Below are 26,489 nucleotides of genomic sequence, written 5' to 3'. Positions count from 1 at the left end.
CCCGTTGGACACTGGCATCTGGTGGTTTACCTGTGAACTTTTTTCAAGGGGTACTTCGTCTGTCTTGAGTCTGCCAGTTCAGTTTCTTTAGCATCTCTGTGACACTCTCCCACGGATCAAACAAACCTGTGACCAATGGTGCTTCCCATCTTTGTGCACATACAGTATCCCCTTTTAGTCCTATTTGGTATGGGTCTCTCACAGTTGAGCAATATTGTAGGATGGGTCACATGAGTTATTTGTATGCAATCTCCTTTGCAGGCGGATTTCATTTCCCCAATAACCTACCACCTGCATTACCCACAAGAGAGCCTATGTGGTCACTCCCTTTTGTATCCTTACAGAGTATTACACACAGATATTTGAAGGAGTTAGCTGATTCCAGCTGTACATCATTTATACTATAGTCATATGATACTACATCTTTTCATTTTCTGGAGTGCGCAATTTTACTTTTCTGAACACGTAATGCAAGTTGCCAGTCTTTGCACTACTTTGAAACCTTATTGAGATTTGATTGAACATTTACACAGTTTCTTTTCAGACATTACTTCCTTATAGATTACTGCATCCACTGCAAAAAGCCTGAGGTTACTATTAAAATTGTCTGCGAGGTCATAATATACTATATGAACAGCGAGGATCCCGACACACTTCCTGGGGCACATCCAAACTTATCTCTACATTTGTCGATGACTCTCCATCCAATATTACGTGATGTGTCCTTGATACCCATTGCAATTGCTGAGACATTTGTGTTGCTTTAAATTATGCAGTTCCATTTGGGCAGACTTTTGATAATAAGTGTAGATGTGGTACTGAGTCAGGCACTTTGTGGACAGTAGTTGTGGGGATCACTTCTGCTACCCTTTCTTGTAGACGGGTGCTTTCGTCCAACTACCAGGCACAGTTGCCCCCACCCACCACTCCCCCTCGTCCCACTAGGTTGTACTTTGTAAAGGAACATTTGAAAATTGAGTTAAGGATTTCTGATTTTGTCCTTAGCTCATAAATAATACTCTGTTCAGAATTCCGCTCTATTGTACAACACTAAACTTGGATCCCTCAAAGGAGGTTCAGTGTTGGACTAAATTATCACAAAAGCTGCTTGGAAGCACCAATAAAATCTGTTGACATGATTATCACTCTTCAGCAGCAGGTATTAATTGTATATTGTGGATACACTGTATTTATTATCAGAGTTGTCATGGTATAAATATGGAAGATAGTAAGCAGAAAAGGGGGAAGCTTTGATCTGTTCAGTAGCTGAAAAAGATTTGTTGCTGGAAATCACATTGTCTCAGTATAAAGATAAAATAGAAGGTAATAAACTGATAAAATTACTAAGGCTAACAAAGAAAAATTGTGGAAAGAAGCTGATTTTTTACTTTAATTCAAAGAATGTAGAGACAAATTGTGATAGGAAATGTTTGAAAATGTGTTGTGACAATATAAACAAAAGAACCAAGAAAGCTTTTCTACATGGCATGGAATACTTTTAAGATGCACCTTACAATTATTACTTTTCAGCTCAGTGTAATTCTACGTGTTGTGTAACTGGGTCAGTTACTGCTATTCAAGCCTAGAGAATGTTTTTTAAGTGGCTTTCAGTCATTATTTATTGGCTGCTGTCAAACTCAATTTACTTAACTTTTCACAGCAAATATTTCGAATTTTCCTTTCCTACCCTTCCACTAAAGTGTCTACAAGATGCCGTCCACCAATCACATTAATTACGAGTTGTCTACGAGAGTAGTTATGAGATCAGTTATCTTCACTTATTACACACATAGCCAACAATTTTTTAACCTAACCTTATACGTCCAAAAAATGCTTTGAGCTTCAGCAGTGTGAGTGCGTTAACTTTAATTTGAAGAAAACAAAAGCATTGTTTTGTAATACCACTAGGTTGTTGACTGACAATAGCAATTTAACTCGACTCGATTGGCGACATTTCTCCAGTCAAAGACGATCCTAATCCACCGAGGTATAATCTGTGATCAATGTTTATAAAGCGCAGATTTCTGAGTTTAACTTGATCTGAGGCTGTTTTCTGTGATAATCCAAAACAAATGCTTTATGGAATCGGCCCGGTCAAGTATTAAATTCGGAAACTGAGTACATGTCTCAGGGCAGCATAACCCACGGCATACAAATCAGCCCTTAGCAACTACCAGTAAACTTTACACATAGTTTCAAACCTTTTGAAACCCTTTTCTTGCCAATACTCCTCACAAAATGATGAAAAGAAAAAAGTTTGTCATCTATTAAATTTTCACTGTCAATGCTGTAAAAAATTCAGCATCGGGCATGATGTTTCCTTAGTATTTTGCTGCTAACGATACAGTTCAGAACGATATGACATATACATGGAGACGCATGAAACACTATCTTTTCTTAAAATGGAATGGGAATTACCCAGACTCGACTCAACCCCATAAAGGTTGAATGGCTAACATCAAGTATTAAACACATTTGTACTCATTTGTAGTGTAACCAGATGTTTGAAGCTGTTTTCTATGTTGGAATGCCATTGGGGGGGGGGGGGGGGGGGGGGGTTACTGGTCTACACTGAATCAGGAGAATGGTCCCAGACAGCTGCAGCAGAGCTATTCAGTGCAGTTCTCTCCTCCTCCTCCCCCTCTTCAGCATCATCATCCGCCAGCTCTATTTAGTTCTTTACAAAAGCATCCCACTGACCTAATACGTCACACCTGCTGGAATACATCTCTATGATACTGACGGGGAGATTGAGGTTTCTCATGGATATGGTGGTCTATGTAGCCAGAGTCTAAATCCCATTGCTGCCAATGTTAGCAGTGTCCTTAGCCACATTTGTAGTTTTCCTTTAGAAATGTTGAGGAAACTGATAGATTTAAGTACTCAGTAATAAAATCACTTTATCAAAAAGGGAACAAGGATACTGCAGTCAGTTTTTAACTTATTTCTATGCTGCCAGCTTTTGCAAAAGCCACAGGTAAGTCTGTATATATATGGTGTCATTAGAGTACTTAATAATTCAGACAATTTTATACTTGTTTCTCTGCTGCCAGCATTTGCAGAAGCTACAGGTAAGCCCGTATATTCACGGTGCCCCTCCTGAGAGTCGTCTTGCGCATTTTCTCTGGTGTTTCTGCTGATAAATTTTGCTTTTGCATTTTGTAGTCTGTATCAGCCCAAACCGCTGGTGCACCTCACATTTCCATGCGATGCCTAATGTCGAAGGAAAGTCTCAATTTGTTACAAACAAAATAATTATTAAAGCAGAATTTTATGTGCCCATTCGTCCCAATTTTGTCTAGTGCAATATTTGTTTTAGGGACGCACACTAACTGTAACAATAAAACACGAAGGATAACGAGTACCCAAAGTGCCGTGACCTGTGCTGACTGCTACCGCCATGTAGCAGCAATGCCAAAGTACTGGTTATTCTTCGTTTTCTAATGTTTCTGCTAATAAGGTATACCACGTTTTTCGTAATTGGAAAGAAACTGGTGCTTTCTGTCAGCACTAGACATCATGTGAAAGACATTACAGCTGTATTTGTTCGCACTGACTCCAGCTACATGTAGCAAAAATAAAATTCGTATATCTGTCAGAACATCAGAGAAAATATGCATGACTTCTCTAAGAGGAACACCTTGTATATAATTTATCATTTCAGTTCACATAATTTGCTTTCAAATGTACAGTTTGGGTTTAGACGTGGTTTAACAACTGAAAATGCTGTATCTTCTTTTTCTCTTTGAGGAACTGGAGGAATTAAACAAAAACTTGTAAACATTAGGGTGCTTCTTTGATTTAACTAAGACGTTTCATGGTGTTGATAACAAAATATTGCTGCAGAAGTTCGACTTTCATGGAATCAGAGCAGTAGCTCTCAGTTCATTCTTCTCATACTTTAAAAACAGACAGAAAATCGCCATTCTCCTTAGTAATGAGAATAGCTATGATATGAGGTAGCATCTGATTGGGGTATGGTTAAGTTGGTAGGAGTAGGCACTTCCTGGATTGGGGGGGGGGGGGGTGTTAATGCCAGGTCCACTATTGTTTCTCTTTACATATATGACACAAGATTGTAAAATCTGTTGTTGATGACACAAGCTTGCCAGTGAAGTATCTTGTGTGCAACATAGCACATGTATTAAATTGTGCAGTAGAAGGCATAAGTTTATGGCATGTAGAACATACACTTAGGTGACAGAAGTCATGGAACAGTGATATGCACATATACAGATTTCATTAGTATCACATACACAAGGTGTGAAAGGGCAGTGCATTGGCAGAGGTACAATTTTTACTTAGATAATTCATGCGAATAGGTCTCCAACATGATTATGGCCACACGCCTGGAATCAACTGTCTTTGAACATGGAATGATAGTAGTAGCCAGACGTATGGGACAACCCATTTTGGAAATTGTTTTCAATATTCTGAGATCCATAGTGTTGTGTGAGGTTGCCTAAAATACCAAATTTCAGGCAGTGCCTTGCACAGTGGACAAATTAGTGGTCAATGGCTTTCACTTAATAACCAAGAGCAGTGGCATTTACACAGAATTGCCAACACTAACGGACAAGCAACACACATTGCAACAACCACCGAAATCAATGTTGGATCTATGACAAACATATCCGCTGGGACAATGCGGTGAAATTTGGCATCTGTTGGCAGTGGCAGCGGGTGGCCAATGTGAGTGCCTATAGTAACAGCATGACATTGCCTGCGACACCTCTCCTGGACTCGATGACCGTATTGGTCGGACCCTAGGTGACTGGAAAACTCCAGCCTGGTCAAATGAGCCCCAATTTCACTTGGTAAGCACTGATGTTAGGGTTTGAGTGTGGCACAGACACCACAAAGCCATAGACCCAAGTTGTCAACAAGGCATTGTACAAGCTGGTGGTGTCTCCATAATGGTGTGGGCTGTGTTTACATGGAATGGACTGGACTGGGTCCTCTGGTCCGAGTGAACTGAAAATTGACTGGAAATAATCATATTTGGATACTTGGAGAACATTTGCAGCAAACAACAGTCGAATTTTTATGGATAACAATGTGCCATGACACCGGGCCACAATTGTTCCGCAATTGGTTTGAAAAACCAAATTGTCCAACATGAATCCGATCAGACATTCGTGGGACACAATTGAGACGTCAGTTTGTGCACAAAATCCTTCACCGGCAACACTTTCACAATAATGGACAGCTGTAGAGGCAGCGTGGCTCGTTATTTCCGCAGGGGCTTCCGACGACTTGTTGAGTCCATGTCGTGCCTAGTTGCTGCATTACATTGGGTAAAAGGAGGCCCGACACGATATTAGGAGGTATCCAATGACTTTTGTCATATCAGTGTAAATTGGTGCTAAAGTACTGTAAGATTCAGTTTTTACAGTTTCTAACACGCAATTCAACTAAAACTGACATTTTGATTATATAGCATGGGCAGACGATGAGTGAGTGTGAACAATACAAATTTCTAGGTTTTCAGATAGATGTTAAGCTGTTATGGAAAGTCTAGGTTCAGAATCTTGTTCACAATTAAATGCTGCCGTATTTACCATTAGAACAGTATGTGCAGTAAGTGACAATTCCACATGAAAATTAGTCTACTGCGCTTATTTCCATTTGCTTGTGACATGTGGAATTATATTCTGAGGAACTGTTCCCATTTGCGAAGAGTATTTTGGGCTTAGAAACTATCATCAGTTCACAAACATTTTGTCAACCCCTGCTCAGAAGCCTGGGAATTCTGACACTGACCTCTCAATATATATTTTTGTTAAGGTCATTTGTTGTTAACAGTGTAATATGAGCTTATTTCCAAGAAAGATTTCACTTAGTTAATACTAGGCATAAATCTAATCTCCATTTGAATTGCACCTCCTTGGCTCTTGTGCAGAAAGGTGCACAGTATTCTGCTGCCATGAGAAAATCTTGGCCATAATTCTCACACTTTCAAGTCAAAGGAAGAATATTGTAGTGGCTCGTTCCTTCTATTCTGTCAAGGAATTCTTGGAAAAAAGTTAAGCGAATTTCGATTACATTGTTGATTATGCTAATATATACTCAGCAGCTTGTCTTCTGCATAAGATTTGTGTAAATTTTATTTTCTTTATTATTAACTTTTATGCTGTAATTTCATGTACGGACTTGTTCAGTAACCATAGAGAGTGGCTATTCAGTTTTGTTCTAAGTAACTAGAAATGTAAATAAAATACCTGTGACAGCATTCAGGGAAATATCCATTAGCATGTCCTTCTATGGCAACTAATACGGACCCGTAGCCAACAATTGTAAATTGGTTCAATACAGTCTGTTGATTTACACTATCCCGGGCAGCAACAAACAAGTGTATAGCCTGTAAAATATTCTTTCTCATTGAGTCCTTTCTTTTGATGAGTGAAATCGGTGATCCCTGCACAACAGCCATTTTGTAGGTAGCTTCTACTGGTCCAAATGTTGCAGGTGACTTGTGCAGTTAGCAAGAATAAATACATCATCAGTGATCCTCAGGAGAATCATTACCTGAGTGTGAACAGGGCATCTGTCAGTGTAATTAGGATGATCTTTCTTCCTGCTGCACCATCTCGATTTTATGTCTGTGGTAATGATTTATGTTTTTAAATCACCTCTGCGTTTAAAATTTTCATGTTGGCCGTAGTGGCAATTTTCGCTGCGCTACTATTATCACACAGCAAGGTTGTCGTTCTTTCTTTGCCTCTGTGAAATTTTTGTCCCTGAATAGAATAGGCCTAAGTTCGTGAGAGGGGAAATAAAAAAATTTAAAAAAATCAGGCAGTTTCTCCTGAGTGAGAGACTGCTCTGTAGAGATGATAAAGTGCACTGTTCCCTTGTACAGTTTTTATAGCTTATTGCCACTGTTACTGAAACTTCAGTTTCTTACCATCCTTTACCTCTGTGAGGAAATAAATACACACTTTTGGGTTTTATTGTAGGCTTCTTGAATCTTGCTGAACATTGGCATATGGACTAAGTTTCATATTGGGTAAGAAAAGGGGACATGTACATAGTTTTGGTTTGAATTTTAAACCTGAAACTTTCTAGAACCTGAAAAGATTCATGATGGTATAATGAAGAAACCCCCAAGGCTTCAATCCGCTTTCTGGAAAGAATTAAAGAAATGGTGCAGCTGCAACCACAGAACTACAACTCTGCTTTTTCTGCTCCCTATGCCACTTTAACTTCAGAAACATTGTGTAGAACACCAGAATTGAGAGAACTGAAGGGAAAACTGCATGTAGCCTACACACAATATTTTCAGATAACTGTGAATGTTTTGACTTGAACTACACAATTAGTCTGAAGATGTGCAGACTCCTATAAAAGATGAAGTATGATCATTCTCCCTTTTTGTCACTGAATAGCTGTGATTTTCTGCATTCAGGAATGCTTGCTTACTTTTCAGTTTGAACCGCACAAAGAATATTGTCAAATCATATTTCTTTGTCCTGTACACAGTGATTTAATTTCGATTGTATTCATGATCACAAATAACTGAGCTTCTGCTGAATCACAAGCTTTCCTCGTTTGCTTTGTGTCGCTGTAGAAAATTTTCACAGTGTAGAATTCAAAATTCCATTAACACAATGCGATTGGCATGCTTTCTTAGTCCTCAGTGGCCCCTAAGCAATCAGTATTACTGCACATTATTTGCAATTGTGGTATAATATTCAGTGTGTGTAGGTTAAATTGAGAGATCCTGCTGTAATATTGAACAGATCAAAAACTTTTAAGTTGTATTGCACTACCTGAGAAATAGTGTGCCTTATGTGCGCAGTATTGACTGTATTCTTGCCCATCTCTCCCATGCCTCAATGAAGTACTGTCTCTCATCTTTTTTGTGTTGATTGATGTGTTTATATACGAAAATGATTTAGAAACAAGAAGAAAGATCATAGCCATTTATCTTGTTCAACTAAATTTGTTATCTATCTTTTCTTGTTCTGCTTGATAGAAAGTAGAGCAGTTACCACAGCAACAGTGTCATGATCTTGCAAAATTTTGGACCAGACTACAGATTGCACATTTTTATTTAGCAGTCTAGGAAGAGCTTCAGTAATTTCATGCACTATTATTGTACAGTACTGTTGACTGTCTATAGGTTGCTTTTGTGACCTACTGCAAAATTGGCATTTGTTCAAAATTATAGCCCAAAAACTACAACCTACCTAGTGACAACAAGAATTGATAGTGAATTACAGACTTTTCCCTATCAGTTGTTTAATGCATCTTGGTTCAAAAATGAAAGGAGTAGCCACAAACTCTCTAATGAGTTTTATCAGAACAGGTTTTCAGCTTACAAAGTGTTTGATATTTTCCCCTTAAAAGCAGACTTTTTCTTAAAAGTAAGTTTAATTAAAACTGAATTTCAGTAAATTTCTTCTTATTCCAATTTCATTAGGACCAAAGGAAATTTTTGTTAAAATTGGGAATTCCTTAAAAGCGAACCAACTTTGATTCCTTGATTCCTTCTGCCTATACCCTAGTAAGATCGTGTGGTGATACATGCTGCCAAAAGTTTGTTGACTTGTAACTCAAATGCACTGAAGATGGCTATTTATAGGAGAAATCTAGATATGCAAGAATAATAAAAACTAGTGTGATTGCGAATGATTTCTGTGCGCTTTTCCTTCCTTATAAGTGGGTAGGTGAATACAAGGTATTACTTATTGCTCATAATAGTATTGTCTCAATGACAACATAATTGTTATTCAGTGCATTTGTGCATCCTCCCATGTACTACTGTGTAAAGTGGAAGAGCAGGTAGTGATGAAAACTGGCACTACAGTTTTTTGCACTCAGGTAGTTGTCTTTAATATTTGTAATAGAGGGAAACATTCCACGTGGGAAAAATATATTTAAAAAGAAAGATGATGAGACTTACCAAACAAAAGCGCTGGCAGGTCGATAGACACACAAACAAACACAAACATACACACAAAAATCTAGCTTTCGCAACCAACGGTTGCCTCGTCAGGAAAGAGGGAAGGAGAAGGAAAGACAAAAGGATATGGGTTTTAAGGGAGAGGATAAGGAGTCATTCCAATCCCGGGAGCGGAAAGACTTACCTTAGGGGGAAAAAAGGACAGGTATACACTCGCACACACACACATATCCATCCGCATGAAGACGTGTTTTTAACAAAGTATGAATCGCAACAAACTCCTTGCTGCAACCCATTCTTGAAGAAGAACACAGTATAAAAAAAGCCTTCAGCTAATAAATGAAGCTTGAAAAATTGACAAAGAATTGTTTGTAGCCTGGCCAGAAGCTTTGTATAGCATGCAGAATGGAACCAAATGCTACCCTGAAGTCATTGTCATCATCTGAATCAGATTACAGTGAAGATATGGAAGTACCTGAAGAAGTGAATGTGAGCTTGAAAGATCTTGGTGCTTCTCGTGTCGAGTTTCAGGAAGTTAGCAGCAATGATTTAGCTACAGATTTTGATGCTGGAACCAAAAGCTGGACAATGAAAAAAAAACAGCATCCACAGTTTATGTCCAAGTAAAAATGGTGAAGATTGGAAGGAAGTTAAAAAAAGAAACAGGAAATCTTGCACTGCCTGAAAGGAAGAAAGGAAAAAAGTCCTTGAAGATGATGAATATAGCAGGATGTGTCCTGGAATCAAAGACTGTGTTTTTAGTAGAACTGATGGACAGAAGATCAAGAGACAGAAATGACTATTTCTTTGTAGCCTGACAGAACTATTTATCACCTATCAAGACCACAATGGACCTGAAATTGGATTCTCTAAATTCTGTGAATTATGCCCTCAAATGGCATACGCCTGTTGATTCTCCTGGAAAATGTTCCATTTGTGTGTGTACAATGCATCACAATGTGAAGCTAATGATAGATGGAAGTTAAATGCAGGAAGGTTACAAATACCTGCATGTAAAAATTGTCTGTAGCTTAGAATCAAAAGACTGCACACTTGATCACTGTGAAAACTGCCCTGGAGAAGATGCGTTTGAACTATTTTTCAAATTTCTTTCAAAAATAGTGATCCTGAAGGTATTATTGAATTAAATTGGTGGGTCCGCACTGACAGAGAAACGCTGAACACAAAACAGCTGGCAAAGGAAGATTTTATTTCTGAATTGACAGGAAAAATGTGGAGCCTCTCATGCCATCACTACACCATGAAGCATCAAAGCCACCATTCGCAGATTATCAAACTCAGTTTGAAAATAAGAGAAATTGTTGTTTTAATGGAGAAAACTATTCTTTTGTGGTGTAAGATGATGTGCAATCTTTCTATTGGGACAGTAGCCAGGCTACTTTACACCCAGTCGTAATTAATTATCACAGTTCATTACAGAGGTCGTACAGATATCAAAAAATTTGAAGATCTGCATATTCTTCAAGAAACACAAATTTTGGCACCATTTGACTTCATCTGGTTTTGTGATAAGAACGTGAATAGAATCAAGTACTTTGTCATTGAAAAGAGGCTGAAGTAGAAATTATAAGACTGGCTCGAGAAAAAAGATTTGAAAATGGCAAAATCATTTCTGGAACAAGACGTAGTCTACAGTTTGTTTAACACAATCGCCAATTTGTGCTGGCTGAAGAAAAATTACTTTCTGTCAGCAAAGTTTCAGATGATGCTGCATCTTTTGTAGCTAATATTGACTAATCTATCACAAATTGCTTTAGAGAAAAGACAATACGTAGCCTGTATTTATGACAATAAAAGGTGGATTGCGAATATGTACAGTGTATCACTCCAACAGAATGGTGTGCTAGTAGACTTCATGCATCCCAAGGGCCCTGAATGTTCATTTTGTTGGCCAGATAGAAGAGACTATTGCGGGTTGCCTGTACAAATACCACGAGCAAACTTTATTTGATATTGAAGAAAAATTAAAGAAACCCAGAAGTAGGTTTATTAACTTGCCAAACACACACTTAGGCTTGAGAACCCAATTAGAAACCCAATAAGAGGCTTGGGAATGTGGCAAGGCAATCCTATTCAGACTTGGGATCCTGTATGAAGAGACCACCTACGACTGTTCTTGAATGGCTGCTGGGCATGGCCCCTTGGAAATGGAGTTACCAATTGTGGTTATTATTATTATTAATTTTTTTAATTGGTACTAACAGAGCTACTACCAATTTTTCTTGACTGGTAGTAGCAAAGCTACCATGGACATATGCAAGTTTCCTGTTTCTGTGGCCTTAATAATAAATTGAGTCTTAATACATCCCTTTACATTAAATGTTTATCTTGCCATGGTTGCTTACATTTGAAACCGAATATTATCCCTTAAACAGAAGACACCAGCAAGCAAAAACAAGTGCCCAAGAGATAAAAATCTGCTCTTTCGAACCAAATTAGTCAGCGGGGGAAAGAAATCATTGACCACCAATTTGAGATATTTGTCCTCGGACATTGGTCACAATTGACAATTACACTTAATACACACAGTCAGTAACTAAACAAACTTGAAAGTTAATATTTATCATGTGGTCTTACATCAACTCTCTTAATTAAAAAATAATAAAATAACAAATAAGAAAACATGATGACATAAAAAGATCTATGGTGAAGATATCAGTGGTTGGAACTCGGATGACATGCGTGCGATAAGTTTTTCTCCCACTTTGAGTGGTAGTTGTGGAAAATGTGCTGCCTCATTGGCCTTGTCTATGTTATATTTGAACTAAATAACAAATATTGAGCAGAAATCCCAGTTTGCAGATTTCTCACTATAATGTGCACATCGGCTGAATCACCTCCAAGCTGATGGCTCTGGTGTAAAAAGTACAGCACATCTTGTGCTAAAACGTTACAGAACTTCCTTTCAGATGTCCCTGCAACTATGGTAAAAGATTTAATAAAATTGCATTTAGTTAAGTGGAGACCAGTTCTAAAATTGGCTGATCTGACATGGAATGACTATAGAAGAGAGAAGGTAAGACACTGAAATGAACATTTGAGACTATGTGACTGATTTTTGTTGAAAGTAGAGTCACCCATCACTATGTTATTCCTTTTGACCCCATTGTTATTTTAGTCATTTGTAAGAAACATGTACTCTGTATTGTACAAGTTTTTTCTTCATCCAGGAGTGGCATTTCAAAGTACAGCTGTTTAACATGGTGATTTATTTGAATGAAAGGACATTTAAAGCAGTTATTCTGAGGTAGCTATTTGTTGTTTTACTACATTATTTGTTTTTTTACTTAACAGATTTCATGGACCAAGGAGGGATGCAGTGAGTTGTGTTTGCAGTACCAAATATTGTGCTGAAAAGACAAGAGTGCTCGTGTATACGTTGATGGAAGATGTGATATGTTATGTGGTGTTTAGTAGGGAAACCGCAATTAAAGCAACACAGTATTTGTAAAGAGTGAAATTCATTTCCAGTTTCCATAGGAGCAATTCATTTTTCACAGACTTCGTGTATTACTGGATATATAACAACACTTGTGCTTTAACTGTTTAATATTTCATTCATTTGTTTGTAAAATAAGTACCAGGAGTCAGTCAAAGTTGTCATGCTATTAGCACATGCTTCTCTAGTACACATTACAGTGGTAGTTTCTTTGTTTTAGATTGTCATGCCGACTCACTGTCATTTACTTCAGTACTGCATATTATAGTGCACGTGAAATGCAGCCTTTATTTGCTTGTGAACTGTAGTATTCTCTCCAATCTGCTAATTCGATCTCAGTATAATGTGTGATTTGGTTGCTGGAGCAGCTCTTCTGTATTGGCATTTCTGTTCTTCTTAAAAGAGGGAAGATCTGCCCAGTGTCTATTAACAATGCAAGTACTTATTCAGGGTGGAGTATTACAATGTGAAGGGAGCACTTGTAATTGTAAGTTCAGCTTTTTCTTTTCTTTTCTTTTCTTTTTTTTTTTTTAAGTATGAACACTGGTAGATATATTTCCATTTTAAAAAGCTCAGTGATAGATTATTGTATGTTTTAGATGAAGAAGTGACTTGTGATACTGTGATTTTATTTATACTTTTGTAAATATTGTTGGTCATAAATTTAATTTAAATGGAAGCCACTGAAACAATAAAATTAATTTCTATGGAAACCATGAATTTTTTATACATGCATCCATCATGCCATAACTTCCTGTGTTAGTTTCCAAGGCTGGTTTTTATCTTATCAGAAACATGTAGCAGGTGTGTTTTCTTGTAATTTTTTTTCTGGAGTACCAAAGTCAAAGTATTAAAGTTCACATGACCAATAGCAGCTGCAGTAACTCTAACAAGAAATGGCAGTGATGTGCATACCTTTATAATGAACACTTGTCATAATTTTTAGATGTGTCATGAAATGTTGTAATAGATTAGTACATTTGCACTTACTGAAGGAAACTACTCTTTCATTACTCTTATATCACTGTACATATTGTTTTCATGACAGTTTTGAAGAAGACAATTTCTTTTTACATCGCTGAGACAGTTGTGTTGCTTTAATTATGCAGTTCCCTTGGGGACAGACTTTTCTATTGTGGTAAAAAACCTGATGAACAGTGTTGCAGATAAGATATTAAACAGTTATTATTTCCCTGCATTTATAATATCCATTGTGTAATGCAACTTTTTTTTAAAGGATGGGATATGATATTGTGTATGTTAGGAATTCAACAGTATACCAACTGCTAGTATTGTTGTTGACCTGATAATGTTTGTCAGTATGGTGTAAGACAAAAATCTGTCAACTTCCAGATACTGAGTCTTGTACACATTACTGATTTTCTTACCTCCTTTCATAACTGAATTAATAATTTCACTTAAATTTTTTGGAGATACTAATTCAATGTGACTTACATTGCATAACTCCATCACGATAGCAAAGCAACTGCTGTGTGGAATGACCCAAAGAATATATTTAGTGTGATGTAAAAGGTTCACAGATTGCAAATTTTACAAAAAAATGTATAGTGTATATTGTTTTCTTCGTACAAGATTTACAATTTTTTTAAGCATTTTGTCCCATGGGGATAAGTTGGTGTTCACTTTTTTTTTTTTTTTTAATGTGACAAGTCAGTCTGTGCAATGTTCCTCTTTTTAAATGTCCTATGTAAGTGGCCATTGATAAAGTGAAGGACAGAATTATCAATGGCAAAAGTAGTATTAATGTTTTATACATATGTTAATTGTGAAGAGTTAGTCTTCTCCAGATTTAAATAAGGTGATAAGGAAAATTATAAACCAGTATATTCTGATATTGTAGTGCAACACATTTTATTTGATTTATGACCAGACATCTCTTCTAAATTTTTCATCAGATTATCTTTATTTAGATCATCAGAGACTATTGGTTGGTTGTGAAAAACATGTATAATTTGTAGTACTTAACATTTTTAAACTACTATTTAAGTACTGAATGTAGATTGACAAGAGTTCAGCGTAATACTCCAACAGTAAAGTTTTAAAGATTTACCCAGTTACACGCATATATTTTAGTGGAGTATACAGTGCATGTCAGACACCTGCATGCTTTCATCCAGTTTATATTATGTTGCTCTCTAATTTAATATTTGCTTACCAAATGTAGGAATTATGGGTATAATTTCATTTTGCTAATATTTTTCCCCCCATACAGGGAGCATATTCGGTTTTCTATGTTCATTAATACACAAATGTATAATGAATGGTGATGATAAACACCTTGGTATGAACAGTATTCTGCTTCATGAGCATGATGTTTGACAAGATTGAATGCCAATCTTTCACAGTCTCCCCTCCAGTCACCTTCTGTGTCATAAGTACTGTTTTTAGTTTACAAATCAGCACAAAGTTCCCAGGAAGTCAGTATGAACACAAAAACTTTTAAGTGCACTGAACACCCATATATTTTGTTTATTCATCAGATTTCTTATTTTGAAGTTAGACTCCACCTTATTCTACCTTATGGTGTCCCACTGAAGATTGTATTCAGTATGAACATTATTTTCATATTAGCAGCAGTATTATATTTAATACCTTGAAGAAGAAATAAAAGAACTGAAAAATATTGTATTGAGTGATTTGTAAGCTTAATTTCATTTAATGTTTTCTCTTTGTTATATTAAAATATAAAAAATTCAATTTCTAATTTTTGTATATAATGGTAAATAAGTACATTATAAAGACAAGCAAGTGTTGTGTTTTGAAACAAGGGTTTACTGTATAAGTCTTCCAGGTAAAATTGTAGATGGACCTCTTACTTCAATCATTGGCTTTAAGATAAAAAAACTCAGCTTATTGAAGAATCATTAAGCAGTGATTAGGAATCCAAATAAGATTTAGTTTTCCGTAGCTCAGCTATTGTTGAACCCTCTCTCTCTCTTTCTCTCTCCTCCTCCCTCCTCCCCACTCCCTCCCTCCCCCCCCCCCCTCTCTCTCTCTCTCTCTCTCTCTCTCTCTCTCTCTCTCCTCACACACACACACACACACACACACACACACACACACACACACACACACACACACACACACACACGTACACGCACAGTACTGTCATCTGTATTTTTTGTGTGTGTTTATCTGCTGATCAACACCTCATCTGTAAGGTGAGTGATTGAGGAGTCTTTGACTTTTCTGTTAAATACAGCTTTGGGGGGGGGGGGGGGGGGGGGCACATAGGAATAGAAGATACTTTACAAGTTTTAAATTATGTTATTTTGTGTAGTAGTAACATATAGTTTGCATGTAGGTATGGACATATTGGGTTACTTGTTGATGATCATCATTTTGCAAGCATAAATTTCTTATATTTTGTTGAGTGTTGTAGAAATTGTGTAACAACAGAAGTAATCAATTGGTGAAATTATTTTAAACATATAATTTGACATAATGATTGTGATTGACCTTTTTGTAAGTCTATATTCTACTTACAGAAAATAATTATCTTGTAAATGTTTTCCAAGAAGCAATATTTAGATGTAGGACGTGTTGTCAGTGAAATAAGAGCAATAGGAATTTATGAAAAGAGCAGTCACAAAATGCTTGTCTTGTTGTTTTTAACTGAATGATAAATATTACTGAATTAGACCAAAAAAGCCTAACTTTTAAGTGATCTCCACACTGTAGTGAAAGAGAAATTTCTTCCTCATTGGTTATAAGATTTGAAGTATTCCTTCACAGAATGCACTGTATTTTTCAAATTGCTGTTTGTCTTTATTTTTATATCCCAGAGCATCAAATGGCGACTTTCTGTTACGTCCACCTAACATACAAAGTAACAGCTACATTTTTTGCACTGTTAACTGAATTGATAGATTATATCCAGTTAAGAAGAATCGCCCCCCCCCCCCCCCCCTCCAAACACACACACACACACACACACACACACACACACACACACTACAGAAACAGTAGTTTTATGCTCCTTCAATGATGAATTTACAAGTATGGTTAAATTGACTCTGTGCAGTCATTATTCAATGTAGTAACAGCTACATTTTTTACACTGTTAACTGAATCGATAGATTATATCCAGTTAAGAAGAATCGCTCCCCCCCCCCCCCCCCCCCCTCCAAACACACACACACACGCGCGCGCACACACACACACACACACACACACACACACACACACACACTCTACAGAAACAGTAGTTTTATGCTCCTTCAATGATGAATTTACAAGTATGGTTAAATTGACTCTGTGCAGTCATTATTCAATGTTTGTTTGTAGCAAGTGTCAGTCATCAGTAACATCCAATAGTGTTTAACTGATGATCAGAAAAATGTAAATGTTATGGTTTAATAGATGGTCTGATGTATGAATGGAATTAGTTGACATATTTGTAGATATTAATTTACCTTTGGATGATTTATTTTGTAGATAAGTAACTGCACTTTTGTGGCATAATTATATTCAGTGAAGAGCTTTAATCTCATACTTTTTAATTCTTTCCAAGTTTTGTTATATTCCTATATGTTTGCAGGACAGATACACATTTTGTCAGGCTTAAGAGAATTATTTTCCTTTCTATGATATTTGCACCCTGTTTCACAAAATAATTATTCTTGACTTTATGGTTTTGGGGATGTTTTACTTTGAGATTGCTTGAGGGTAAAAGAAGTAGATTTATAACACAGCGGCTGTCTGCAATTTATATACAGTATGCTTATATTGTTTCTGTTCATACATTTAGGGAGGGGGGAGATCATTTTTATTTAAAGTTTCATCATTCATTGAATTATTCATTTGCAGGTATCATTTTGATAAAAATTATATATTCATACCTGTTACAGGCTACCTGATTAAGATAATTATGTTATTTGCACTGTAAATTCTGTGATCTGATTTTGTATGTACAACAGTTAATTTATGTAAGTTTTTGTTGTTTAGAGTGAAGAGTATGATTCATAAAGAAGATCTTTTTTCGTTTTTTATACAGTTTCCAGCATTTTAGCAATAAAATCAAAGCATAAGAAGTGTGGCAATAATCTCTTTAAAATTATTATTCCTAATTACAAACTAGATTGCATATAGTGCTTTCAAGAACTCCTGACTAATTAGGAGATCGTCTTGTTAGTAGGAGATTACAAAGCTGGCGATCCCTCGATTAAACACTCACCCATTTGTGCGCCCTTAATTAATTAACAAGATGCGTAATCACTGTTGTGTCCTTACATAGAATTAAAACACACAAAGCAGAGCAAAACTGTACTGTCAGCCCATCATCATAACAGTTAATTTTTTACCGAGCGAGGTGGCGCAGTGGTTAGACACCGGACTCGCATTCGGGAGGACAACGGTTCAATCCCGCGTCCGGCCGTCCTGATTTAGGTTTTCCGTCATTTCCCTAAATCGCTCCAGGCAAATGCCGAGATGGTTCCTTTCAAAGGGCACAGCCAACTTCCGTCCCTGTCCTTCCCTAATCCGATGAGACCGATGACCTCGCTGTATGGTCTCCTCCCCCAAAAAACAACAGCAGTTAATTTTGCATCCACACAGTGTCAGTTTCCAGCAGTTTACAAAATAATCCAGCTACAGACAATAGACTTCACTACCTTCTAGCAATTCTACCCCATATTGTTTGTTATCTGTATGCTGGGACATCACAAGTTGTAACCTACATCAGAATTCTCCAAACTACTGTAAAGTGCATGGCAGTCATTAACATTTTTTCCCGTTCTATTCACATGTGCAGCATGGGAAGAATGATGCTTCTGTGTGTGCTGTAGTTGCTTTAATATTATTCTCGTGGGAGTGATACAAAGTACTTTCCTAGTCACCATTTAAATACAGTTCTTGAAACTAAGTAGGCTTTCTCGGGATAATTTACATTTATCTTCCAGAGTCTGCCAGTTCCGTTTCTTCAGCATCTCTCTGACACTTACCTGTGGGTCAAACAAACCTGTGACCACTCGTGCTGCAATTCTCTGTATACGTTCAATAGCCCCAGGTGCAGGTCTACATCTACATCTACATTTATACTCCGCAAGCCACCCAACGGTGTGTGGCAGAGGGCACTTTACGTGCCACTGTCATTACCTCCCTTTCCTGTTCCAGTCGCGTATGGTTCGCGGGAAGAACGACTGTCTGAAAGCCTCCGTGCGCGCTCTAATCTCTCTAATTTTACATTTGTGATCTCCTCGGGAGGTATAAGTAGGGGGAAGCAATATATTCGATACCTCATCCAGAAACGCACCCTCTCGAAACCTGGCGAGCAAGCTACACCGCGATGCAGAGCGCCTCTCTTGCAGAGTCGGCCACTTGAGTTTGTTAAACATCTCCGTAACGCTATCACGGTTACCAAATAACCCTGTGACGAAACGCGCCGCTCTTCTTTGGATCTTCTCTATCTCCTCCGTCAACCCGATCTGGTACGGATCCCACACTGATGAGCAGTACTCAAGTATAGGTCGAACGAGTGTTTTGTAAGCCACCTCCTTTGTTGATGGACTACATTTTCTAAGGACTCTCCCAATGAATCTCAATCTGGTACCCACCTCACCAACAATTAATTTTATATGATCATTCCACTTCAAATCGTTCCGCACGCATACTCCCAGATATTTTACAGAAGTAACTGCTACCAGTGTTTGTTCCGCTATCATATAATCATACAATAAAGGATCCTTCTTTCTATGTATTCGCAATACATTATATTTGTCTATGTTAAGGGTCAGTTGCCACTCCCTGCACCAAGTGCCTATCCGCTGCAGATCTTCCTGCATTTTGCTACAATTTTCTAATGCTGCACCTTCTCTGTATACTACAGCATCATCCACGAAAAGCCGCATGGAACTTCCGACACTATCTACTAGGTCATTTATATATATTGTGAAAAGCAATGGTCCCATAACACTCCCCTGTGGCACGCCAGAGGTTACTTTAACGTCTGTAGACGTCTCTCCATTGATAACAACATGCTGTGTTCTGTTTGCTAAAAACTCTTCAATCCAGCCACACAGCTGGTCTGATATTCCGTAGGCTCTTACTTTGTTTATCAGGCGACAGTGCGGAACTGTATTGAACGCCTTCCGGAAGTCAAGGAAAATAGCATCTACCTGGGAGCCTGTATCTAATATTTTCTGGGTCTCATGAACAAATGAATCGAGTTGGGTCTCACACGATCGCTGCTTCCGGAATCCATGTTGATTCCTACATAGTAGATTCTGGGTTTCCAAAAACGACATGATACTCGACCAAAAACATGTTCTAAAATTCTACAACAGATCGACGTCAGAGATATAGGTCTATAGTTTTGCGCATCTGCTCGACGACCCTTCTTGAAGACTGGGACTACCTGTGCTCTTTTCCAATCATTTGGAACCTTCCGTTCCTCTAGAGACTTGCGGTACACGGCTGTTAGAAGGGGGGCAAGTTCTTTCGCGTACTCTGTGTAGAATCGAATTGGTATCCCATCAGGTCCAGTGGACTTTCCTCTGTTGACTGATTCCAGTTGCTTTTCTATTCCCACACACTTGAGCAATATTTTAGGATAGAAGTCTTGAGTGGTTTCTATGCAAGCTCCTCTGTAGACTGCATTTCCTCAGTATTCTACCAATAAACTGAAGTTTATCAACTACATTACCCACAACATAATGAATGTGATTATTCCTTTTCATATCCCTACAATGTATGACATGTATGAGTTAGCTAGTTCCAACCTTTTTTCCTTTAGTGAAGTGCACAATTTTACAATCTTTGTACCTCTTTGAGATCTTATCTAGATGATATTGAATATTTATGCAGCTTATTTCAGACAGTAGTTCCGTAGAGATAACTGCATCCCGACAAAAAGTCTGAGGTTACTATTGTCTGCAAGGTCATTCATATACAACATGAGCAGCAAGGGTCCCAGCAAACTTGCCTGGGGCAGAACCGAAGTTACTTCTACATCTGGCAATTAATTTCCATCCGAAATAACGTGCTGCATCCTCCCTATCAAATGTCCTCAATCCAGTCATTAATATTGCTTGACACCCCATATGACCACTGTTGATACTGAGTGTAGAGGTGGTACCGAGTCAATTGCTCTTCAAAAACAGAGAAACACTGCACCTAACTGAATGCTTTGATGCAAAACTTTCAGTATCAGTATTATGAAATGGATAGTTGGTTCTCACTGTAAGCGGGGATGCTGAATCACTGATAGGCACAAGTAAAAGACTGCCAGAAAGTCAGCTTTTGCCAACGAGGTCTTTGTCAAAAATAGACAATGTGCACACATTCACACAAACACATCTCACACACACACCACAGTCTCTGGAAGCCGAAGCCAGATTCCACTATATGATAAGTAGCAACTATCCTTTTCATAATATTGTTACATTCCATCCTGGAGTTTCCAAAGCTTTCGGTATGTCGTGTGAAAAGGGAGAGTTGGGTTTCACATGATCAATGTTTTTGGAATCCCTGTTGGTTGCCATGGAGGAGGTCATCCTGTTTGAAATACATCTTTATATTTGAGCTAGAATACTTTCTAAGAAACTACAACAAATCGATGCCAATTATAATGCACGGTAGATTTCTCAATCAGTTCTACTGCCCATCTTGTAGATGGGTGTGACCTGTGCTTTCTTCCAACTACTGGGCACAACTTTTTTTTCCTCCCTTCAATGGATCTGTGATAAATTATAGTTAAAAGAGGAGCTAACTTGGCCACAAATTCAGCATAGAGTCTGATTGGGATTCCATCAGGCCCAGGAGCTTTGTTCAATTTTAACTATTTCAGCTGTTTTCCGACGTCACTAAGACTAAATAAATATTAGTCCTAGTCATTTTTTCAGTGGTGTAAGGACTAAATTGGGGCAATTCTCCTGGGTTTTTTCTTTATAAAGGAAGATATGAAAACAGAGTTAAACATTTCTGCTTTGTGAGATAACTACCATTTGTTGTTCAGTCTCAATTCCTCATTTTTAATTAGGTAACAGATTTCAGTCGCTCAGGATCATTTCAGATCTGAGTAGTAGCGTATGCAACCCGTGCTGTGTATTCAGAACCTCACATCAGAATACTCTGAAATGAGATTCTGAATAGACGAGATGGGTTGTTGACACAACTGCTTAGATCTGAAGATGATCCTGAGTGATTCAAACATGTAATATGATTAAAAAATGTGCGACTGAGACTGAACAAAAAATGAGAATTATTTTAAATACGAGGGGTATTTCAGAAAGTTCGGCACACTGTAAGACAGAATTAAAGAAAGCAACTTATTTTACAAACTACCTTTATACGCCTTCAATATAATTTCCTTTCCCAAGGTTCTGGGAACTTCTCCAGTCCACACAGGGCACCTTCATCCTTGAGTTTTCTGATTATTCATTTCATCTCATCTCACTGGAAGCTTTATCAGTTGTAAGAAAATGTTTCCCATTGAGTTGCTCCTTCAATTTGGGAAACAAGTCAAAGTGTGGTGGGCTCATGTCAGGACTGTATGATGGGTTGGGAAATATTTCCCATCCATATTTTTCAAGCATTTCTCTCACTGGCAGGGCACTAAGGTGTCTCAAATTATCGTGCAAAATGAAGACACCGGTTGCTGCAATGTCAGGCCTTCTTTGATGGAAAACATTTTGCAGAAACAGCTTGTCGCATGCACCTGTTACAGACATCTCTTGGAGCAATCTGTTTCCAATATGACTCCATTCATGTCATGCGCAAATACCACCATCGGTTTCACCTTCAATTTTTGGCTGCAGAATTTTTTTGGGTGTGGAGGATCAGAACTTTTCCACTATTATGACATGCTTCAGTTCTGGCTCAAAATCTCGTATCCAGGTTTCATTAAGTGCAACAGTCGTTTTCAGAAACTGTTGTTCTTCCGTTTAATAAGGGTGACCCCACTCATTTTCAGCTTCCATTTTAAAACTGAATTACTCAGGAAACAGCCACACAAACTAACAAATGCATGTATGACTGTCATGCCTAATGTCTCACTCAACTGACGTGAATTTCAACTTGATCGTACTACTGTAACAGCTGTGTATGCCGAGTGTGCAAGTCGTTTGAAATGACCCTCCTATTAGTACAGTTGCTGATTCTCTTGAGACTAATATTTTGGCTATAATGATTTCTATTTTTGTTTTGCTACCTCAGTTTCAGTTCCTGTCCAATCCACGAGTGACTGTGGGCTAATTTGGGTGCCAATAACAGCCCTTACATAGAACTAAAATTTCTTGAATTTTTGATTTCTGGATGAAGTGTTGTGTGATATAAGAACCCCCTGCGTGCACCCCACATACCGTCAGCTACCTGGGTAGCAGCCTCTAAAGTGTAGTGCACACCTAAAGAATTTAGAGGGAAGCTACAATTCTCAACCTTATGGCACAAGTCCAGAAAGTTGCAGCCTAGCTTGTCACAGAACCTTCAAGTATCTGATTCAATCCTTCCCCTCAGCTGAGAGAACCAGCAGGCCAAAATTGTGAGTCTCACCGAAATCCCATGTGCGAGGCTGGCCTTCTCGACTTCCTGTGCCAATCGCTGGAATGGTCCGAGTATACATTTGTTTCTGTCCCTTGCTGCCATTTCCCCAAGGGGTAACATTAATCGCCACACTTTTGAAGTGCTGATGATTAATAGGCCCCTATCCTTTTGCATTTGCTGTATCTTTACACAGACCACAGCGGGTTTCCCAACAGGAGATGCGAGTCCCACTGGTTCAGTTTCAGTGAAAGAAGCACCTCGATCTTGTCTTTAAGGAGGATCAGTATAACTCCCTGAGTACTCTTTGGTCCCTGTCTCTGCTGCACAGGGCAACTAGCCTTACCATCGACAGGTCACTCACAGTCGAGTGGACAAGTAGTGACAGATCCCATATGTCAGACAGGTATTTACTATGGGGTGCAGAGATCAACTTTGTATGTGGTATATGTATTACACTTAACAAAATGGTCATTATCGAATGTCAAAACAAATCATTAACTTGTACCACATACACTGAATGAAAAATGCCTTGCCACAGTGATCACAAAGGTTCACACCATCAAGATCTAAGGTGAACTCCTTGGGAGCTACAAATCATGCACGAGGTTTAGCTATTTATCCACTCTTAAAGAATGCGTATACAGTTGTATTGGTGGAACAGAGTGATGGCATGCAGCTGAATGCACAACAGTCTGCTGTGCAGCTTCTGAAACTGGTGTAACCGCTGATACATACAGACACTGAATTTGTTGAGTGTTTCCAGGTGGTATGAACTGCAGTTCACACATTTTTCAGAAGGGATAGTTTGGTATAAACGAGTATGATTTTTATATGCAGACCAGGAAACAAGCAAAAGCAAGTTATTTTGACCAGCTATTGGCCAAAACCAATGTTCGTAACATAATTAAGTTCTCTTAAGCCTTTTTTCCCACTCTTGCTTGCTGTCACGTAAATATTCCATACTGCCCTTGCAAGATCAACACTCACAACAAAGAATCTTTGGGAGCAGAACATCTCCAACTTCTTGTCAGCACAATAAATAACTTTCTAGCCAATTTACTGTCCATACTAACAGGCGTTGTAATTGTGTACAAATGCGTTAAGACATTGATGTTTGTCGTATTTGATAAAACTCTCTCAGTACCTCTAATTTCCAGGGTTCCTTTCCTATACATTTCCTCTTCACGTGCTGATTGGTTGGAATTGAAAAATAATTCCTTACTGAATGATGGGATAGGTTATTTTCTATTACCGACAAATTTTTGGGCTGATTCCGTAGTTTTCTGTGCATCATCAAGTTGACACTTTGTTTGAAATTTCATTATCTTACGTCTCCTAATTCTGTAGCACTATTTCAAATTATGCAGCCATCCACTGCTTTCCTTGAAATCACTGTAACCTATGTTGCTCACAATTTGATGTACATAATGTAGAAAGTCACTCTTGTGCATATTGTGTAAACTGTATCAAGCATCCCTGAAATGCACAAATATCAGTTTTTGGTACAAGTGTGCCCTGCCTTCCCTCGAATATGCATAGTTTTTGGTATGCACTACACGCTCATATTGCTGCCGACTTATTCGAAGTCTGTTCAGTGATTGTCCTCTACTATGTTTCGCTGGAGACTGGATTTGTGGCTCCCTGTCTGACAAGGATGTTGAACTACACGGCTCGACATCAGTTTCAATATCATTTTCATTTTAAGCACTTATCGTGTCACTGCACTCCTCGTGTATGTTGTCTGCACAGTTGAGCTTATACACCACACAACCCACTGACGCATTTTGTAGAAACACTAAATATTTCTTTTGCCACTTCTTTCTCACTCTGTGAAATTCCATGGGTTCCTATCTGACGAAATGTCAACTTCGGCAACTGTTGTCAATATAATGCAATGTTTGCTTTGTTTATCAATGCCATTGCTCTGCTTTGTTCAACACCACTAGCACTGTTATGAGTTATCCGTCAACTAGCAGTTCAACTACTCATGCTGTGCTTACCATTGCATACGTCCAGTCCTGCCCGTTGTTGTCATTAGCAGCCAATATTGTGGCTGCATGGTAGACAATGTATGGAGGCATCGAATGCCATAAACATCATTGTCGTTTTACGACCTTACTTTACTACACTCGAAGAGGTTCCTTGCTAGTGTGGATTTTGACACTCGACAGTTCTTATTAATGCAGTTTCTAGCTGCTGTGCCATGTTGACCTATACTTTGGCTCATCAAACATCTCATAAGCTTCTCCTTTGTGACGGAGTTCACTGAAGGCAATGTACAAATGGAAGGAAATTGTCGCACTAATGTTATATGAATGAGGATAGTTGCTAGGATACAGTACTGTGGTGGACACGTCGAATCCTCTAGTGGTGGCACAGTATAAAAATGAAGTACTTAAACTGGTGTTGACGAATGTTGAAAACAGCTGCGAGGAGAAATGATTGGGAGTATGTAGCAAATAATTTGAACTGTGTTTCTGAAATATTACATATACTTGTACGATCTCCCAAAGATATTAAATAGTTTCTCAAGCACAGTAATGTTTGTTTGTGACATGAAAGTGCAACCAAGCACTCACAGCTATACAAGCCAAGGCCTTGACAATAATTGAACACAGTGAGCGATCAGCTCCAGCAAATAGTTTGAATCTCAGTATTACAAAAATCAAACAGTGGAAAGTCCAGGTTGGGAGTATATTGCTGATTTAACAAAAATCAATAATACTCAATGGTGGCTCATACTTCTCGAAGATCTCGGTTTAAACTACTTCTCACTTAGATGTGTGTTGCATTTCAGATGAGATTCTGAGCATAGTTACAGTCTTTCCGTATGAGCTATCTTACAATAACACGAACATGCCACTGGCACTTACCCAGCAAGCCCAGAAAGTTTCAATACTGGGTTAGTACTGTTGTGGCTTTAATGCCTCTGGTGTTCTACGTAGTCTACCCCACTAAAGTACAAGCACAGAATGTTCATACAAACAAGTGAAACTGTCAAAATAGTCTTTTGCTCAATATTGTTCAACTTGTGCATCACATTAGCTCGAATGTCGGGTACGTCATCTGAATTTCTGCACTTTATCATTTTTGTTGTTGGATCATATAGATAACACCAAGTCTCTGTCATCCCTGATGATTATTTCCACGTTTTGCATTTCAGTCAAGTTGGAGCTGTCGTAGCTCTTTATTTATTTATTTTTAGCGAAGGTGTATGGGAAAAGCTTTGCACCACTTTTCTCTTCTTCAGAACATTGTGGAGATTGTCTACATTTAGAGATGCTGCATTGAGTTTTTGATACAGTAATGTTGACACTCTGCGGTCGCATGTTCGCTTCTTAACACCGAATGATCAAATGCTTATCTGTTGTTTTACTATATCTGCTTTGATGAAAATTAACCTGCCGCATGCAACATAGGCCGCAACATGTTGCCTTTTGCGGCATACGACAAGATGACACACGCCACATTTCCGTAGTGTTTCACAGTGTCGTAAGAAGTTGTCCCAGCATAAATGTGCCTTAAAACAGTTGTTAGTTCAAGCTGCCACAGTAATTACTGTTCTGACTTCACTTACATGCCACGTACGAAATCAGCCTCGGAACAGTTTTGACAGACGGT

General features: G+C 38.2%; 1 protein-coding gene across 2 annotated transcripts in view; it reads left to right on the top strand.

Moving 5' to 3' along the window:
- LOC126101610 (protein strawberry notch) overlaps positions 1–13,239 on the top strand; it is a 274,618-nt gene extending 261,379 nt beyond the window's left edge. For both annotated transcript variants that reach the window (XM_049912293.1, XM_049912294.1), the window contains one exon: positions 12,224–13,239. The gene's annotated coding sequence lies outside the window, so the exon portion shown is untranslated. The remainder of the gene's footprint in view (positions 1–12,223) is intronic.
- Positions 13,240–26,489: the final 13,250 nt, after the last annotated feature.

The sequence above is a fragment of the Schistocerca cancellata genome, chromosome 9, assembly GCF_023864275.1.
Source record: "Schistocerca cancellata isolate TAMUIC-IGC-003103 chromosome 9, iqSchCanc2.1, whole genome shotgun sequence".
Taxonomy (NCBI): Eukaryota; Metazoa; Arthropoda; class Insecta; order Orthoptera; family Acrididae; genus Schistocerca; species Schistocerca cancellata.
The sequence above is the reverse complement of the archived record's forward strand: the minus strand, read 5'-3'. Positions and strand labels throughout refer to the sequence as shown.